This window comes from Mustela lutreola, chromosome 2, assembly GCF_030435805.1.
Source record: "Mustela lutreola isolate mMusLut2 chromosome 2, mMusLut2.pri, whole genome shotgun sequence".
Classification (NCBI taxonomy): domain Eukaryota; kingdom Metazoa; phylum Chordata; class Mammalia; order Carnivora; family Mustelidae; genus Mustela; species Mustela lutreola.
Genome location: NC_081291.1, coordinates 192,142,500 through 192,164,179, shown reverse-complemented (window position 1 = coordinate 192,164,179; position 21,680 = coordinate 192,142,500). Strand labels below are relative to the sequence as shown.

The 21,680-nt window shown below is 35.1% G+C and overlaps 1 long non-coding RNA gene across 1 annotated transcript; it reads left to right on the top strand.

Annotated features, from left to right (window-relative positions):
• The first annotated feature begins 807 nt into the window (after positions 1–807).
• Positions 808–20,462, top strand: LOC131825954 (uncharacterized). Its single transcript, XR_009351379.1, has 3 exons — positions 808–917; positions 16,723–16,778; positions 20,267–20,462. It is a non-coding gene; the product is annotated as an uncharacterized LOC131825954 (long non-coding RNA).
• The last annotated feature ends 1,218 nt before the right edge of the window (positions 20,463–21,680 follow it).

Below are 21,680 nucleotides of genomic sequence, written 5' to 3'. Positions count from 1 at the left end.
TAAAATTTTGAAGATGTAATTAAAGATAATTGTTAAATTCTTTAGATGTGATAATGATATTGTTAGTATATAATAAAAATAGATCCCTTATATTTTAGAGCTACACAATGAAATACTTAAAGAATGTTAGTTTGGGATTTGTTTAAAAATAGTATAAGGAGGAGGGGATGGAATAAAAAAATGGATGAAATTATATTGACCAGGGGTTAATAACTTTTAACATGAGATGATAAGTTTATAGAAGTTTATTGTTCTAGTCTGAATATATTTGAGATTTTCCTAACAAAGCAAAAAGTAAAGGTGTGTGTTGCCACAACACAGATTACTGACTTTCTATGAAATAGCTAACCAGCAGTATAAATTTCTTGGTAGTCTCACGTCTTTCATTAACTGAGAGAATAAATAAGCAATGCTTATCTTGATCTGTTCTCTCACCAAAATAAAAAAGAAAAGCAAGCAGAGACTCAAGACAATAGCTCTCATTATTTGTGTCTTTTACGTGCCAGGAACTATATTGAATGTGGAAATCAAATTTTCTGATTTAATTCTCCAGTTATTCTACAGTATTCATTTTACACATAGGAAAACTGAGGCTCAGGTATTGGGAAAGCCAACATTAACATCCAAGTATGTTCAGTGCCATTGTGATCCAAACACTAAGTGCTTTCATCCAAAGCAACTAAGATGGTACCTTAACATTCAAGGATCATGTAATCGAAGTACATAAATGCCAACTAAATCAATATCTGCAAAATCAATTGAATAAAGGAAAGATATTAATTTGTATTTTGTATAGGAAATGGAAACACCAGGAATTTCAAGTATACAGAGAATTAATACGGTGTTTTGAAGATTATTAGAAGGGCTATGGACATAGGAGGCGTCAAAAGACGACTACTGCACTACTGATTTCAAAGGTACAAGAGCAAAGTTGGTGTTGTGGACTGAAAAAATGCTCTTTAAAAAATGTCCATATCCTAATCCCGGGAACCTGCTAAAAAGTTATTTTAAAAGCAAAATGGATTTTGTATATTTGATTACATTGAGGATTATTTCATATTATCTGAATTGGTCCAATATGATCACACCAGTCCTTAAAAGAAGGAAGGAAGATCAGAGTCAAAGAAAGTGATAGGATGGCGTCAGGAAATGTGGCCACACACTGGAACTAAGAACCAAGGAGTGTTGGCTAGAAGGGACAAGGAAACAGATCCTCTCCCTAGAGCTCCCAGAGAGAATGTAGCCCTGTTGACCTGTTTTGGACTTCTTGTCTACAAAGCTGTGAGATAATAAATTTCATATTATTTAAAGACACCAGTTGTATGGTGAATTGTCACAGCAGCAATAAGAAATTAATACAGCTGGAATCCAGATGCTGCTGCTTGCCATTGCCATGGTCACTTGTAGCCAAGAGCTAGTGACTGTATTTTGGAATCCTGAAACTGGCCGCAAGCAAGAACGTATCTGTGGTCCTGGATGGCAGTAGCAATCATGGCAAGCAGATGATCTCTCCCTGACACCTTCCAAATAATTCACAAATAGTACTCTAGCTACAAAGGTCAGTAGGAATATAGTTGTAAATTTTATAATTATTTTGGTACATCAAGATACAAAAAAGGAGGTAAGAATGGATATTGAGGACCAATCAATTCTATTCAGCACACACAATTACCCTATTTACCTGGATATTCCTTAAACTTAACACAGTTAACTTTCTTTGGTAAAACAGATGTCCTTTTGTATTTCTGAAATTTCAAAAATGCTTATTAAATATATTAATACTTAAACAATTTTTGCCATATTTTGTTAAGACTACATTTAAAATATATAGATTTTGCTTTCACTTGAAAAAAATTCCTTTTTTTGAGTAGACGTCTACATAAATTGAATTATTATCTCATTGTTTTATGCAATAGCCAAATTGAACCCGGCTCTCTAATTGTGATTTGTATTGCTCTTTACTATGTACTCACATTCAAATTTTATGACCTACTCTATTTTATAACCTACTGTGTAATAGTTCAGCCCTTAATTAATGTGTTTTCATAGCAAGATTCAACAAAGGACTTAATATGGACTTTAAAATTTAGACAGATATTAACATTTTAGTGGTATATTAATGTCTGCATGTAAATAGTCATTTAATGAACACAGTAGTAAATTCAGGATAATATAAATTATAAGAGTTTTTATTGGAAATTATAAAAATTACAATGTTTTCATCTTTCTTCAGTTATGACGCATTTTATAATGAGTACCATGTTGTCTCAGAATTAAAGAACACAAATAATTTATGAGTTTTGTCCTAAAATATTGAAGCCATAACAAAGAAAGAAATTGGAAATAAGCATCAGGCAGACATTTTTAAACATTATAAAACATGATCCTCCAGTGCAACAACTGTTTGACATATTGTTACATATAAGAATGGTATTAGTAACATTGTTTTAAATTAATTTTTCTAGTATTACAAACTTTTTTATGCAAATATTTGAATTTTTTTCATTTTTGAGCAATGATTTGAATATTTCTGTTTTTTTTTTTTCTTTTTGGTTACATGGTAAGTAAGAGAAAATTATGTCTACTACATTTCTATATTTGAATTTATCTTAGCTAAAATACCTCTATAAGCCAGTAAGAATCATTCACATAATTCTTAGCAGTTAAGCTGACAGATGAATCACATAAAGGACTCAAATATGTAAAAATTTTCTGGTAAGGCTGAAGCTATTTCTCATATAGATTACTAAAATTACTCTTAAGATAACTTTTTGTTCTCCTTGTCGTAATTGTGGTAGGTGTATTTTTCTACTTAAATCACTCATATTTCTTTTTAATAAGTTTGATTTAAATATAAGATAGTTGAAGACTATCAATTAGTAATTAAAATATGAAATAGTATTTAATTTTTCTTGTAATACTAAACATTCAGCAGGAAAAATATATGCTATAAGACTTACATAACATGGGACATACAAACTTACTGAAATGAAGATTTATTTGTATTTTCCAAGTTATCAGGATAGCCCAGTGTGGTTCCTAGGCGCTGGAGACAGTGGACTCGTAAGGAACACTTGCAGGCTCATTCCTGCACACAGCGCAGTGATTTGGAAGCATGGCACCAAGGCATCGGGGTCACTGTCACAACTTTCTGAATGGTTTCCTTTGCTATCATCCATTTTATGTTCTATCATGATGTTGGTGTGACTGACTACAATCTACAGCTGATAACATCAGTCTCTAACTTCAATTATCATTAAATTGAGGCTGACTTTCTAAATCTGAGACGCATACAAAGACAAACTAGCCTGTGTCGAATTCTCTCTCTTGTACATGTTTCTTCATGCCCTCTGGTGTTTTTACCCATGATGCTCTCTGCGCCTGGAAAAAGTATCTCCATCCTGCTTGGCTCCTGTGCATCCTTCAACACTTGACTCATGTGTCATCTTGTCTGGGAACTTATCCAGCCCTCATCAAGACAGAAAGAGTTGCCCTTGTTCTGTGTGCACAGTATCACCCAGTGGGGTTGGAGGTGTGAAAATAGTGTGTCAAAAGAAATCTTACTTTGAGGAAATATTCATAAGGTTCAAGGCTGGCTTCATATTTCTGGGCATCTCAGAATAGCCCTAAAGGAATAATTTTTCCTTTGTGTGGAAAATGCTTCTCCCCGCCATGTCAGTGACTGTGCTTTGATCAACATTTATTATAGCAAACATGAGCCAATCTCTATGGTTATTCTTGTTTTGGCAGGTAAAAGAGGTGGGATTGAATCTGGAATTAGCCAAGCCAGGAAGTCCTTTCTCCATGAATGTGGAATGGAGATTATCTATCTATCTATCGATTATTATTAATAGATATATATATATATATAGAGAGAGAGAGAGAGAGAGAGAGAGAGATATCTATCTATCGATTATTATTAATATATATATATATATATATATATATATAGAGAGAGAGAGAGAGAGAGAGAGAGAGATATGGGTTTTTTTTTCCCCTTTATTTGTTTATTTATCTGGCCTGCATCTCTAATCTCTAAACTCAGGAGAGTTTGGCTACTATGTTTTTTGTTTTTTGTTTTGTTTGTTTGTTTTTTTATTTGGGGAGGGGGCAAGTTTATATTTACAAAATTTGTTATTTTAACATTCTTACTTATCTTATCTGGTTTTCTTTATTTTTACTATAGACTTGAATCCCTACCTGGTATGATTTCCTCATTATAATATAGTTTTGACTCCAGACAATCATGTTATAATATTATTATCAAATATATTACTTTTCTACATGTGTTAGGTCTAATGCTACAATTACATACACATTGTTTTACATTATAGATTATAAAATAAGTTCAGAAAAGGAAATAGAAGTGTCCATATGTACTGTCTTTTATAATTAAACAATTATCTTTGTTGGTGCTGCTTGGTATTTTTGTATGTGGATTTTATATGTGGATTTTTCAGTGATTTGCTTTTAACCTGAGGAACTTCAATTATTATTTCTTTCAAGCCAGATCCTCTAATAACAAATTCTCTCAACTTTTAAATTTTTTTTTAAGATTTTATTTATTTATTTGGCAGAGAGAGAGAGAGAGATCACAAGTAGGCAGAGAGGCAGGCAGAGAGAGAGGGGAAGCAGGCTCCCCTGCTGAGCAGAGAGCCCGATGCAGGGCTCCATCCTAGGACCCTGGGATCATGACCTGAGCTGAAGGCAGAGGCTTAACCCACTGAGCCACCCAGGCACCCCTCAACTTTTTTTTTTTAATAAGTAATCTCTACACCCAGAATGTGGAGCTCAAACCTATAACCTTGTGTTCGAGTTATTTGCTCTGCTGACTGAGCCAGCCCCATTTTAGCTTTTATTTGCCTGGGAATTTTGTGGGTTTTGACTTCATTTTTATAGGAAAATTTTGACAAATATAGGATTCTTGGTAGACAGTGTTTTTTCCAGCACTTTATCGTCTCACTGCCTTCTTTCCTGTGTTGCTTTTTATGAGAATTTGGTTATTTCTAATTGGGATTGTTTCACATGATGTATCATTTTGTCTTGCTGCTTTCAAAAACTTTTTTGTCTTTGGATTTCAACATTTTTAATTTGATCTGAGTATGAGTGTCTTGTGTTTACCATATTGGAGATGGTTGTATTTCTTGGTTGTATAGATTAATATTTTTCATCAAATTTGAGAAGTTTCTTACCATTAATCCATTATATTTTTTTATTCATTTCTCTCTTTACCTGATATTCATATAGCATGTATGATTATATGCTTAATGGTATCTCTCATTATGTTTAGAACCTGTTCATTTTTCCTCATAATTTTTTTTTCTTCTGTATTTTGGATTGACTAATCTCTAGCAATCTAAAAGTTTCCCATTTTTTTCTTTGTCATTCAAATCTACTGTTGAGCCTCTCCAGTAAAGATTTTATTTCAATTTCAACTCTAGAATTACCATTAAGTTCTTTTTAATAATTTCTATCTTTTCATTGATATATTGGAGGTTCCAGCCATCCAAATTCTTGGGTTTGATTAATTTGCTAGAGCTGCTAATAGTACCCATTTCACTTGCTAGAATACTGGTTTATTAAAAAAGGGAATAGGAACAGGCTGATGGAAAAGATGCACAGGGCAAGGTACAGGGAGGGAGAGTGGAGGTTCATTGCCTGCTCTAGGTGTGCATCTCCCCATATCTCCAAGTGTTCACCAACCCCTATCCTTTTGGGTTTTTATGAAGGCTTCATTACATAGGCATTATTGATGAAATCATTGGCCATTGCTGACTAAACTTAACTGCTGTTAGGGTACGGAGTCGACCACCCCTCAATTAGACAGAGAACACTCTCGATGATGCAAGTCACACAGCGAGGTTTATTTCCAGCTAGCTGGGGTCCAAGTATCTGCCTGGCGCAGCGGGTTTCAACAAAGACCCCGAGCACTCAAAGTCAAGGGTTTATATAGCATTTTTTTAAAACACCCAACTCACAGTAATTTTCCATCACTTCAGAGACCATACATATTTTTGACTTGTGCCCCCCTGGTGGTTTAGTAAGATAAGCTCTTTTCAGCATCTGGTCCCCATGGCGCAACAGCAACCGCCTAGCCACCCTGGTGGTTTAAGCTAATTAGCTGTTGCTGGGGTGTTGCAGAGTGAGGTACTTTCTTGGGACTAAAGTAGGGTGGGGGTCCCTGGTAGTAAAGTAGGGGAAAGGTCAGCCCTTGGGCCTGAGATGGCTGCCCAAGCTAAGATGGCTGTACTTATACTAACCCACTCTTAATAACTTCCAACCGCTGAGGCTGAAGTGGGGTGGAAGAGGTGGGACTGAAATTTCCACCCCTGCAGTCACATGGTTGACTCCACAGGTAATCAGCCTTCCTTCTCAGGTATAGTCCAAAAGTCACCTCCTTAACATAATAAACAACACCTTTGTCACTCTCCTCACTTAGGAATTTCCAAAGATTTTAGGGGCTCTGTGCCTGGGAAAGGAGATGAAGTCCAAATATGTATCTCTTACCATAAATCACAATATTCAATTCACTGGAAACTTGAGCTACAAGGAGAGAGACCCATCTTGGCAGTACTTACTCAATACGGAACTTCTAGCAAGCTGAGCTAGGAAGTAGGAAGAAGTGGACTGTACCTTAAATGTCACAGATGCTTGTGTTTACTGAAATTTAGCAGATTCTCTTGAACAAGTGTTTCTTGATTTGCTGTATGCCTTATGACAACTTCTACAGATTCTAGTAATTTTCCTCAATTATGAGTGTTTCACAGGGGAATGGATACCATGGGGCTGCTCATGTACACATCTGGCCACTGATTTTAAACATGAGAGAAGTAGTAGAGATCTATCTAGATATACAAAGGTGCTCGCTTTGGCAGCACATATACTAGATATACAAAGGAGGCAGACACATAGAAAGAAGAAGAAATAAGAAACAGGACAAACATCTCCCTGACATCCCTATGACTTTCCAATCTGGTTTTCATTTGTAAACTTGCTACTGTATTCTGAGACACCAGTATAACCTTAAAATACATAAGTTTTTTGCTACTTGTGGGCAACTAAAGGCACTCCAACCAAATAAATAATTTATGAGTTAAACCACAGAAGCTTTGAAAGCCAAGTAGTAAGAGGTGTGATTCAAGAATGGCACTGCCCACAGACTTATTTATGAAATTCTTTTTATAACAATCTAAACTTTCTAGAGTTCCAACAGAATTCTTTTCAGAATGGTTATTCACGAGGTGTATGACTTTGGAAATATTCTTCCCTCAATTTTCCCATCTGCAAGAAAGATATAATAATATCTTGGAAGTATCTAGAAAGAGAGCTGAAATGAGTGAAATGAGTTAAAGCCTATAAAGTGTTTTTTTTTTTTTTATTTCTTTTTTTAAGGAGGGCACATGTGATGAGCACTGGGTATTACATGCAACTAAGGAATTTTTGAACACTACATAACTGAACATAATAATGATAAAAAATAAAATGTTTTTTTCAAAAAATTTATTTATTTATTTGACACAGAGAGAGAGATCACAAGTAGGCAGAGAGGCAGAGACAGAGGGGGAAGCAGGCTCCACGCTGAGCAGAGAGCCTGATGCGGGCTTAATCCCAGACCCTAAGATCATGACCTGAGCTAAAGGCAGAGCCTTAACCCACTGAGCCACCCAGGTGCCCCCAAAATAAAGTATTTTTAACAATGTCCAGCATAGTAAGCAATCAAGTGGAGTCTAAAAGTCCTTAAGCAAAACTTTGGAGACAGTTTTCTTAGGACTTGGAACAGTTATGATATAAACCATAGTGCAACTGTATTAAATACACAGATATTTATTCATGTTAAGTTTTACTTTATAGTGATTAAATCATGTAATAAATTTAATTCTACTTAACTAGAGTCAATGCAAGGATCTAATCTTCTATATTCTTACTAAATACTGAGTCCCATGTAAAATTCACATGTCAGTTGCATATATCTAAAATATTTCTAGTATTTCACTTCTAATTACAATAAAATTAAATAACTTGTCTCAGTGACTGTTTAACTGCCTTGAACCATATTTCATCACATCATTTCAGCATTTACTAAGTCATAACTATTCCAAAGATAGAGCTGTGTAGTCAAACATAATCTATTCTGGTTTTGCAAAAAAACTAAAATCAGACTGGTGAGAGACCAAGTGACACTTGGAGAAACAGGAGAACTCAAATTTATTTTGCACAGCAAACCCAGATGAGCTCCTCCTCAAAATTCTGGTCCCCGGGCAATAGGTTATAGGTCTTTTATAGGGGAGTGTAGGGGGTCAGTTTCCAAGGACTATGCTGACTGCTCGTAAGTGGATTTAAACTTGGAGGTGGGTAGGCTGCTTTAGGTAGAAATAGTAGTGCAAGGGGCCTGTGGCAGGAAGCCTGTTTACAAAAGCAGAAAATATTGGTTATGTCTTGCTCCCAGTAGGGCTTCTGGTTATCTCTAGCTTATTGTTAGTAGTCTCCCATCTACTGGGGCCTGCCAGCCTGGGCCTACTCTGAGTAATTTTCAGTAATTAACAGTAATTTGTCCAGAATATAACTGTTCATTGACATCTTTTAGAATGAGGATATTTTTTCTTTTCTCGTCAACTGAACTACTGTACCACCTTAGAAATGGACAAATTACTGTTAATCTAAATATAGACAATTTCAAAATCTGACAAGTTATGCTGTCACAGCAACAAAGAACATGGTGGACTTAATTACTTTTTTTATAAGTAAGAATGTGCCACGTGAATAAAACATTTAAAAATTCAAGTAATCTGGGAAACCTGGGTGGCACAATCAGTTAAGCATTTGATTCTCGATTTTGGCCCAGGTCATGATCTCAGGGTCATGAGATGGAATCCCTCATTGGGCTCCACACTTGGCAGGGAGTCTTCTTGGGAGTCTCTCTCTCCTTCTCTCTCTGTCCCTCCATTCCACCTCTCTGTCTCTAAAATAAATAAATAAATCTCTTTTAAGGGGCTAAGAAAATTAATCTTTGTTATTTGTAATACTCTTATGATGTAAAATATACAGAATTTTTATAGGAAGCTCTAAAATTTTTATCGATATTCTAGGTTTAGAGTGATTTTTAAAAAATTCTATTAATTAATAAGGTGTGGAAGTGGGAGAAGGCTGCTTATAAATAGTGGAAAAATGCAAGTCGTTTCTTTCAATTACTTTTCATCTTCAACTTATGTTTGCCATTGTGATGATTTTCTCTAATCTTGGATAAAAAAAAAATGAAAATTTAAAAATATAGTCCTAGAGCTTTGTATTCTATTTTTAACATGAAAAATCATAACAAACTATTCAATGCCAACTTAGTGTTAATTTTAAAGGAGGTAAAATGTACTAAAACATATTTAAAATAAATGATGATTTTTGCTTATTTTACCTAGAAACTATAAATATGGAAATGTATTTAGAGTACGGATCAGACAAAGCACAACATATACTTCATAATTTCAGAGATATCAAGTTCTCCAGATGAGTACCAAATCTTAACACTTCCATAATACACATAAGTCATATTCCTTAATATTTACTGTATTTTATATTCATCTATTTTCCCCCTCAGAGAATGGAAGAAACATACTATAAATCAAACAAATAACTTCTGCATGATAGATTATGAAAAACATTTGATCTTTTGATCTTGAAACTGCATAGCCAAAATGCTTTTATTTCCTGGCATGAGTCCCAGACTCCAAGTGTCATTCAATGGAAACATTTTCATGATATAGTGTTTGATATTTTACATTTTGTAATTCTATTCTTTCCTGTTGTGCTCCTTTACAATTTTTCTTACAAATAGCTGCAAAATACATTACCAATGGGGGAAAATTATAAAACTAATTAAAACATGATTTCTTAGCTATAAAAATAGCTAAGACATTGTAAAGAGAGAGAGAGAAAGAGAACTGAAATTAAACATGTAACAAAATTGCTCACCTTTACTGCCAGCTAGACGCAAAGGTTTATGCTCAGTCCCTGTACACATCAGCCTACCATATCTGCGAACGTCATGAATACTTGATAAACCCATAGCAACAATAACAGAATAAAAACTGCGTTAATGTTTGCACAAGCAGAACTGTCCGAGGATTTTAACTATCCCAGGGCTAAAACCAGAAAATACAACATGAATCTCCTTTTTCCAATGATCTCTGAAACTTCTACTAGGTTTGCACACTCAAAATAATGGAAAATTAAAGATATTTCAATTTGCATCAGTTCATTTCTTGCTATTTTAAATATTATTTGTTAATACTGCAATGTAAGAGCTATAGATTATTAAATGTATAGTCAGGCCAGGAACAATATTTAGTAAGTGTATGTCTTCTGGGCATTAGGCAAATCTACTTTGTACATTAGAAAACTAAAACATATAGAATATTCAGTAAGCATAATGTGAGCAAGCCTGCTGGTTCTTTAATGCATAATATTCGACATATTGTATTTGAAATATGTATATGGGGGTATTTTGCTCATATAATACTATCTACTTTATTGAGAAATGACCTGAACTTTGCCTTCATTAAGTTACAAAATATTCAAACAAAAACATTTGGGAAAGTTTCATTGAGGAAAATAAATGTACAAGTCTAAATGTTTATTATTTTCAGAGTAATGCACACTTGTTAATTTAGTTTAGTTAAAATTTGTATTTTTTATAACGCAGTTTTGTAGAATTAAAATTTGAAAGATATGAAATCTAGTCTCAACTTTCTATCTGACTGAGTGATTTGTCTCTCTGGGTCTGTTTCCTGATTCAGTGACTGAAAAACTGTATGCCTTCTACTTATACTAACAAATTATGTTTGGTGTCAGGAATACCACTGTCATGTAGTCACATCTTGGTTTTCGATTTCAAGCTAGTTGTGAGACTACTTTCTCTATAAAATTATCTGTTGGTGATGTGTCTTTGGTCATATTGCAAAGTAATTTTGCACTGTCAAATCTTTTCAAGAATTAGAGCAATGTTTGAAGCAGAAAAACTTTATGATAAGGTAAGTAAGTTAAAATTCTTATGACATAGCCTAGAAAGCTAAGAGCTACAGAATAAGAAAAACCCTTAGTTTGGTGGACCGTGATTTCAGACTTCTGTGGGAGAGGTGAAAAATGTTGCTTGCTAGAGAAATTGTACTCCACAAGGCAGGAGCCAATCAATATCTCTTAGAAGAAATTTTTGAGTGCATTTGCCAATCACAGACAACTGGGAAATCAGAAGCAGGTCACAGAGCAGGAAAGGAATATTATGGACACTAAAATTAAGAGAAGACTGAGGGGATTCTAAGAAATAATTTGTAGATTACACATAGTCATGGTGAAAGAGGTGAATTAGTCAGTCAGTCAGGAAATTCTGGGAGCTGAATTAATAGTCATTGAGACCTTGAGAGCATACCAAATATTAAACCTCTGACTATTTTTTTAAATTCTGTTTTCTGTTTCTTAAAATAAGTACAATCTGCAGCAGTGAAAGCCCTGGCAAGAAACACACTTAGCACACTTGGCTATAACTTTGTTAAGTTAATAAAATCACATTTCTGTATCTATCTCTATATCTATTTTCTATTATCTATTTATTTTCTATCTATCTATCCTCATCTGTTTATCTTCTTTTCTATCTTTCTATTTAATAAGTCCTACATACAACTCAAAAGGCATCCACAGACTAGTAGTAACAAGAAGCCACCTGCAAGACTGAAGGGGCAAGGAGAGAAAACTCTGTCACCAGAACTGGTTCAGAGCTAGATCACGGAGTTACGGTAGGTTGACAGGAGCTATGGTACAATTTAGAGAAATGAGACGACCACTGCAAGAGAAACAAAAACAAAAACAAAAATAAAGAAAAGAGAAAGGACCCAAATAAATAAAATCATGAATGAAAGAGGAGAGATCACAACTAACACCAAAGAAATACAAACTATTATAAGAACATACTATGAGCAACTCTACGGCAATAAATTTGACAATCTGGAAGAAATGGATGCATTCCTAGAAACATATAAACTACCACAACTGAACCAGGAAGAAAGAGAAAGCCTGAACAGACCCATAACCAGTAAGGAGATTGAAACAGTCATTAAAAATCTCCAAACAAAACAAAAAAACAAAAGAGAGAGAGAGAGACAGGGAGGAAGTGGGAAAGGGCTGATGGAAGGAGGGAAGGGAGATGAGATATTCTGAACTCTGTCCTCATACCCTCAGATCTTTTGTCTGAGCCTCCTTTTGGCGAAATCCAATTGGATGCCAGAGGACAAGAAAGCTTGGGTGCTGTGAATTGTAGGAACCCATCTGCGGGCATGAAATGGAGCAGAGGTGGTGGAGAATAAGTGCGTGTGTAGGGAGAGGGGAGAAGGATGGACTGGAGGTCAGAGATGAGAATAAGGTTTTCAGTTCAAGTAGAATAACCTTTTGGGACCATTAAGTAGTCGAGACATTGAATTTCTTGTCTTGATTAATATATAAGATGGGGAGTTTTATACTGACTTCCACTATACTCTATTAATTTAGTAAGATTACAAAAAGAATGGGATTAACCATACATTTTACCTTAGGTATAAAACGTGAAATTTAATTCTTCGGAAATTAACTATATATAAAAATCACAATTTAAATATTTGATATTACATATATATACATGCATACAAACACATATAATATAAATATACCAATAATTTTATATATACCAATAATTTTATATAATTTTATATATATACACACACACACGTGTGTGTGTGTATATATATAAAATTATATGTGTATGTGTATATATATATGAGTTTTGTTTAAACTACTTTCTTCAACATACTCTATTCCCTGTGGAAATCTCATAGGAAAACCAGAGTTCATTGTAATTGACTCCTAAGGTCAAATGTCTTTGGATCTTGTACAAGGTCAAGCATGTTATCTAATGTAAGCATTAACACAGGACCAAAAGAGACTCTAATAGTAGATGAAATCATTTCAAAGGGTCCAAAAGGTAGGGACAAGGACTAGTGATTCATTCACTAAAGATTGATGATGTTTGTAAAGCAAAAGAGATTTATTGACTTATTTATTGATTTGATTTATTGGTTTAGAAGGATTTTGTACCCAAGAAGCATGCATGAGTGTGCCACAAATACAATCAGAGAAAATGCAGCGTCTGCAGTTTGGTGAAGAGGGAAGCTCAGCAGGCAGCTGTGGGTGCAGAGGATTTAACGAAGAAAAATGATTTTTGTGTCAGAGATATATTACAGACCACAGCACTATTCTAAGTCAATAATGATGACCAACCAAGACGGGATGAGAATTAGCATAGCAAATGATGCCTGTGGAGTGAATACAGTAGGAGAGAAGGAAAAGACACCGTGTAATTGCAGCTGTTTTATTTTTCTGCCAACTATGGAGTATTACAGAATTAAAAAAAAAAAAAAAGGATGACTGGAGAGGAAGTCACACAAAATAAGTAAAACCAATAATGGATTGCAGTTTGAATAGACATCCAGAGAACAGGAATTTGCAGTATAAATGAATAAAACAAAGTAATTTATAAATAATATAAAATGTGGAGGCCCCACCTGCTGACATAGGTAGACCTAATTCCAAGAGTTCATAGTAGAAAAAAGAGGAACTAATTCTGGATAACTGATTCTGGACAACAAATTTGTTGGAAAGATAATGGACAGCTTGTAAGATCTTAGAGGTCACACATCCAGAAATAGTTTTCAAATCATCATGCAGATCTGGTCAACAAAAGGCACAAATTCTTCCACCTCTGGGAACGAGATGATGCCCCAAGGAAACGGCTGATACCAAGTCATAGAAACTGCCTCTAGTAATGCAACCACTGCTAAGATTGGCCTCTGGATTTAGCTACAGTCATTCCAGACACCTGTCACCAGATGACACTTTATTATGTTCCTTCTTTATGTCTCTAGTTTCTGTTTTAGACGCAATGTATGATTAGCAAAAATTTATGTGTCAGTACTTTAGCCATGAAGGACTGGGGAAGAAAGGATTCAGTGTATTTGGCTTCTACATGAGACTTGGTCTATTTTATTAGTTGGGGAATTCTTCAAACACTTAGATTTAGATGTTGAGTGGACAAAATGAATGACAAAGGATTCTGTGGCAAATAAGCAAATAGAACTAAAGCATCCTAGGATATGTCTACTAATGCAAAAGGACATAGACTGAGAACAAGATGTATGTTGGGGAATCACACATTTAGGTTTGACTGTTAATGACTCTACAAGCTCCTCTATGGAATTAATGATCAAAGGTGGTGGTGTAATATGGAGAAAAGGATAAAGGTCAGAATTTGGGAAGAGGGGCACCAGGTGGCTTAGTCGGTTAAGCATCCAACTGTTGCATTCAGCTCGGGCCGTGTTCTCAGGGTTGTGAGATCGAGCCCCACGTTGGACTCTGAGCTCTCAGTGTGGAGTCTGTTTAGGATCCTCTCTCTTTCTCTTCCTTCCCCTTTGCTCCTCTCCTTTTTGTCTCTCTCCCTCTCAAATAAATAAATCAAATCTTAAAAAAAAAAAGAATTTGGGAAGTCATTTGCATTTAGAATGTGAGCAGAGGAAATAGAGCCAAAAATTAGTGACTCCAGAGATAGGAAAGCAAACATAAATATGAGGTAACATAGAAGCCAAGGGCACAAAGAACCCAGAATAAGCTGAACAGTAGAAATAAAAAATGACAAATATGGTGGAGAATGAGACTGTGGAAATGCTTCCAGATTTACCAACATGACAGTTCTTAGTTACCCATCTTGCAAGTCCAGTCCTCAAAGTAATAAGAGAGATAGTTAAGTCCCTAGGTATTCAGAAATGTGTCACCAAAAGACCAAAAATGGAGATAAACATTATATACACATTTGAAAATCTTACTGAGAGTGGTACAATGGTCGCTCAAGGAGGTAACAAGAACCAAGGTGTTACAGGACAGGTAGAAGTGTGCTTGCTTTCAGAAAAGAAGTAGCTACTAGAGAGCAAGAATTAAAAATGAAATTATGAAAACATGAGTTTCTGTAGCTTTTATACTGAATGAGATATGATTTGGCCAGAATAACCAAATCAGGTAATAAGAACCTTAATTAATAAATGTCTTAAAAGGCAGTGGTCAATTAGGTCACTCATCTAAACCATCAACATGAGTTTAATCTGCTTTAAAAATCCAGATTGTAATGGTAATTCTATTCAGTGATACACATTTGATGGTAAGAAGAACCATCAAATGATGGTGATCTTCATAGCACTGGACTTTTTATTTATAAAACATTATACACCTTTATTCTTAATCCCTCTTCCAAGCTCCTATTCCATTTATATAAGCATCGCAAATTTACAAGGTCAAATTCATCAAATTCTCTCTCAAATTTGCTATCCCTGCAGAATTAGGACTTCTTTATTATGTATACTTTAGGGCTTAAGGGAAGCCTAGTTGCAGGACATCTGACATCTGATCCAAATTCCTATCTATTGAATGCTAACCTCACTCCCCTAGAAATGGGGATTCTGTATTTGTGTTATTGTATTCATTAAATTTTCCATGGATGACAAACCATTAAATGCCTCAAAGAGGATGATGACAATTAGAGAAATTCTCTCAAATTTTCTCTAATTTCTCAAAGAAATGAGAAGCTCAAAGCAGTATTTTAAAACTATATATGGTCTTCATTGTCCTTTTATTCAACTTTTCTATGAGCCAAGTGATGAAGTTGGTACTCTGTCTTTAAAGAATTTGCAGTTATAAAATTTCAATTTTCCAACTGATGATTGTCACATCTGAAAGAATTTTTGTTGCTGGTCAGCATTTTATCGTATTCAATTTATTCTGATTCTAGTAAAATTCCCTAGCGTTCTCCTAGTGACAATCCTCTTCATCATTTGTTTATCCCTTCAAAATATCACACACACACACACACGTGCGTGCGCCATGTACAAATACCATGCCATGGACCTTTTTTGCTGAGCACCATACTTTCATTGGCCTTCTGACTAAAGAAGTGAATATAATACTCCATATACATTCATTCTAGTAGAATGATATATAACTGTAGACTCTTGGCAGTATTCTCAAGGGCTTTATAGGCTGAACCAGCTAAAGTGTAACATTTCAGCCCTGACATAAGTTGTGTAAAGCTAGAGCTATCTAAAATAAGCAAAGTCTAGTGATGAAGCCCGAGTTTAATTAAAATGTTGCTCAAGTTCTGTTATAAGAATTTCATAAAACAAATAAAATTCACATATTCTATTTCTCAAAGCTCTTGGGATTAGACACTGAATTGTTCTCTTAGAGCCCAACTACATTAGATAAAACATTAAAAATGGTAACTTGTGAGAACCTATAATGTGCCATTTCATTCTCACCTGTATGATAAATTTCAGAGGCAAAGATTCAAAAGTGTATTTTCTTAATAATAAATATCAGAGCAATGTCATTGTTACTAATATTTCAGAGCTGAGATTGTCAGTCATTGATTAATAGTCATGTATAATTTATCAAACAAAATGATGGCTGACACAGATGCATAAGAATGTTATGCATAAGGTGTTATGAATTAGATCAAGTCTGTCAGATTTTTATGTTGAGACGCCAACATTCCTCTAACAGAGAAAAACAGGATCTCGAGAGGGATTAACTTACTAGTTATAAGTAAAGAAACTCAGTCAGTAGGAAGACGATGTCGTGAATATACTTTTCATTTTTTTCTTAAAGCCAGTTTCCCTGGGATTAAGAAAAAAGAAAAAAAGAAAAGAAACACAGACTTTTGAGTAAGTATATTTATTTATTTATTTCTCTGTAAGAGAAACATGGTTTTGTACATTTAAATTTATGAGCATAAGCTGATGGCCAAATGAGCAAGTAGCATTGAAAGAAATGTAAAGGGGTTATTTCTATTTGTCTTCTGTTCTTTGTTATTAAGAATGAAATTACTTTGAACATTAGTGTAAAAGACTTTTTTATCCATATTCAGACATTCATCATGGTTTTTTAGAATATCAATATAAAAAGGGAAAAATGTAAGGGTCTTATTCCACTCAACCCTACTACCAGGATTATCCACCAAAATCACTTTATCCTATTCTTATGTTTATGTCCTTTGTAGTTGTTTTATAATGTTCAACAATGGACATTTAACTTTTTATCTAGCTAGAACATTGAAATCATTGACTCCCCTTTATAAAGTGCTGAAAGGTTTAGCTTCGCCCATTATTCCCATGGGCTCATCACATCCTTTCTCAAAATTTTCTAATTATATTTTCCTTTAAGCTATTCTAGTACTTACTTTTATGACTTTAAATATAATTAAACCTCCATTTCTTGTTCCAGTGACTTTAAGCAGAGCTTCTAATAAAAGATGAATAAAGTAGGATGTAGAATTTCTTCCATCTCTTCCCCATCAATCAGTTTGTTGTTGTTGTTGTTGCTGTTGTTGTTGTTGTTGTTGTGGAGGGCAGAGACAATGTCCCCCCAGAGATGTATTCATTTCCTAATCTTGGAAACCTGCGAACATTACCATATACGTAAAACGAGTGCACATTCCCTTATACATCAAAACATGTGACGAAGATAAAGCCCAGAAGAGGCTTAAATTGGGTTATCTGGGTGTGTCTAAATGCAGTCATATGTCTCTGTGAAAGAGAAGCAGAGAGAAATTGGATAGAAACACAAAGACGGCAGCAGAGCAGAGTTTAGAGAGACATGTAGCCATAACAAGGAATGTCAATGATTACCAGAAACTAGGGGAGTCAAGGGAGAATTCTCCCTTAAAGCCTCTGGAGGGAGTGTGGCCCCGTCAACACCTTGATTTCAGACTTTTGGCCCTTAGGACTGGGACAGAACTCCTGTCTGCTGTTTAAAGCCACAGGAATAGGTCTGTTGTTTTAATCCTATTGTTTTAGCCACAGGAAACTGTGTGGTTGCTTGTAACAAATTACAAGTGATTTGTTATTTGTGACAATTCCTTACAAGCAACCAGAGGAAACCTACACAGTGACTATATGTTATAAAATGTTTCAAATCTTATGTAATAGAAGTATCATACACTAGGGAGCAAGTGCTGTGACCAGACTCCTAGAAAGAAAAATGTCAGTAAATTTAGGGTCCTTGAAGAGTGTCTTAAAAGGAAGTCCTTTTTTATTTTTGTTTGTTTCATTTATTCCACCAATTACTCAAAATCATTTCATATCTTAATTTATTTTGCATTCGGACTATGGCTTTATTGTTTAGCTTTTTCCTGTCTCTTTTGGGATTGTTTTCCTCCCTTGCCATTCACTAGAGAAACACTGCCTTTACCACATTAATCATACAATTTGGGTAATAAAATGCACTATATTATTAAAGACATTCTTCTCAGAACCCTTTGACTTTCTATTCCACATTACATTGATTGCTTCTTAGACTGCTACATGGCTGCCATCCTGGAGCATTCCTGTTGTTATTGTTTTTCACTTTTGAATTACTTCCAATACTTTCTGTCTCTTACATTTCCCTTTTTATTTTAGTCTTTTGGTTTTCTGGAATTTATCAAAGTTTGTTTGTTTGTTTGTTTTTCCCCTTAAGAGTTACTTATTTATTTGAGAAAGAGACCAAGTAAAGGGGAAAGGAGCAGAGGGAGGGAATACTCAAGCAGATTCTCCCCTGAGCTAGGAGCCCATTTTGGGGCTTGATCTCAGGACCCATGAGTTCACAACCTGAGCTGAAACCAAGAGTCAGATGCTTAACTGACTGAGACACCCAGAAGCCAAATAAAATGATTCTTTTTAGGAACACCCTAAATTTTTGTGTATCTGTATTCTCCTCTCCCACTAGAATATTTGCTTGGCTTGTTATTAAATGCTAGTCTGAAAATCGTCTTTATTAATAATTGTTCTCATTATTTTTGGGATTTAGAATTGATGAAAATTCTGACAAATATCATTGTGTGGCCTTGGCCATTTTCTCTATTAATGGCCAAATAATTAATATTGTTTCTTTCATTTCTTATCTCTGGAAGGTCTTAAGAGTTTTTTGAAGGGACCTGTTTTTGTTTTGTTTGTTTTTATTTTTTTTCCATTTTATTTTACTTCTTTTCAGTGTTCCAAAATTCATTGTTTATGCAGCACACTTAGTGCTCCATGCAATACGTGCCCTCCATAATACCCACCACCAGGTTTACCCAACCCCTCACCACCCTCCTTTCCAAAACCCTCAGTTTGTTTTGTTTGCTATTTAATTATCTTATTAGCATCTGTTTAAGGAATTTTCTGCCATTATTTTTTAACCCCTTATTTTACCTTTCTCTTTCCTTAAAATTCCTATTATATAGATTTTAATATTCTGGACTAATGCTAAAGTTTTCTTAATTTTTTTGTCTCATTTCTCATGATCTAACAAGCTTCCTCAATATTATATTATATTCATTGACTGAAGGAATCTGAGTGGTGAAATAAAGTAAATTTGGGCTGGGGCATAACGACTACTATTTGCCTATCAAGTGGGGCTCAACTTGACTTCATGCTAGGCATGGGCATGTTCAGTGCTGTACATCAGATAGAAAGGGAGGGCACCGAAACCTAATCAGAAAACATGTGCAAATCCATAAAATTAGACAAAGTCTATAGGGTTAGTCATCGCTTGAAAAAAAACAATTCATTTCAAAGTTGATCTGTAGTCCAGTTATGGTCTTAGTCAAAATGCACAGGTCTTTTTATGATGCTTAATGGCAAATGAATGTGAATCTTATACTTTTATGTTTACGTGCATTAGGATATTTCCTAATGACTTGTTGACTATATTAGGAAAATTTGGTGTTTATTAATCAGAACTAGCCATTTTTGAGAAGTCAATGATTTTTTAATTTCTAAGAAATTAAAAAATGGGCTCCACTGACACTTTTTTTTTTTTTTTCCTATAGACTGGGTTCCCTTCTTTGAGGTGATCATACAAGGAATCCCATGCTGATGGATCATACACTTCATAATCCTTTCGATTCTGGTATTGACTAAGGCTCTGTGAGCAGAAAGACAGACCCATACTTGAAATATATCTTATTCCTTTCAGAATCAATGCTGGTCACTTCAAACATAATGCTGACATGATACTTAGGGAACTCTGGGTATCAGTGTCACCTCAGGCCAACAATCCTCAAAAATGTTTGGATATTCCCTTTCTCCAATGTATAATTCCTTCATGAAATGGTGGTAATTGCATTTACATAATAATCAGGATGGTAGTTTCCAAGTACACCCATCATCTGTTGTGTTGTCTTTGCTTTTAGGGACATGACCTCTACTTCAGTGGATTCCAGATTAAAACCAGCTCAGGTCTGAAAACTGGAGAAGAGACTATGGGTTTTTACTGAAGCAAATGATATCAGTGTCTTTTCATTCACTTTGTTGGATGTCTGTCTATTTTGTGCCTCTGGACATGTTTTCAGTTATCCATTTCCATTTGCTGATCAGGCCTCTTGACCACCTCCCTGACCTCATTAAGATAATTACATTCAATTGTCTTCTACCTGCTGTCTTCTGGCCTCATTGTTCTGGAGTCCTATCAACCACTTCTGTTCGCCTGTCAGTGAGACAAGTTCTGGAATCACCTCTTCTAAGATCATCCTCAATGTGCAGAGAAAAGCCACCACAGAGCCTCTGGCAATGCTGATACCCTTCTCCCTGGTGCATTTTTTATGGCCTTTACACATGGCCTGTCCTCCTGACTACCTATAGGACATGATAATTGGGTTGTTTTCCAGCCTTACATGATATAGCTACTGTAGCCTTCTGACTTCTTTGATACCTTTAATGCCTTCATCTTTTTCGTATTATGGCAATCTTGCATTTCAATTTAGCATGGACCACTACCCTTCCATGGTTTTGGAACAATCTGAGAAGAATGGATATTAACTCCTCTTTAATGTTTGGTAAAAATCACACTGACACTTCTAGGAGATAACCCAGAAACAAATTTATACCACTTCCTGGAATTCTTGACAGTATTAAAACCCACATTAAAAGAAAGTGCTCCTGAATTATCTCTCTTATTCTACTTCCTTTTTGAGTTTCCTCCCTTAATCAAGGACCTCCAGAAACCCATCCCATACCTATACTCCTTGCTCTTTGTGATTTTTTTTTTTTTTTTCTTTTCTGGCTAAGTCTTAGAGCTCCTTTATATATGACCTCTTTCTTCTTTCATTAGACCAAGCATGTCCCAAGGTAAAGCTCTTGCTACTTAATCCTATATTATAAGCATAGAGGCCATGAGAGGAGTTTAGAGCAGATTATAAGGAGGACACTGGTTAATTTCAAGAGAATTTTCTGAAAGATTTTCAAGCAAGGTGGGGGTGGGTGGGTGAGTAGGTGGGTACTAGCACCTATTAGGAAGATATTGGGAACTTCTGCAAGCCCAGGGAAGGCAGAGAATCTAGGAATTCAAGATTTTTAGGGGCACCACCAAAAAAATGAAATCTTGCCATTTGCAACAATGTGGATGGAATGAGAGGATATTATGCTAAGCAAAATAAGACAGAGAAAGACTATTATCATATGATTTCACTCATATGTGGAATTTAAGAAACAAAACAGAGAAGCACAGGGGAAGGGTGGAAAAAATAAAACAAGACAAAATCAGAGCAGGAGAGAAACCATAAGACATTCTTATCATAGGAAACGAAACTGAGGGTAGTTGGAGGGAAG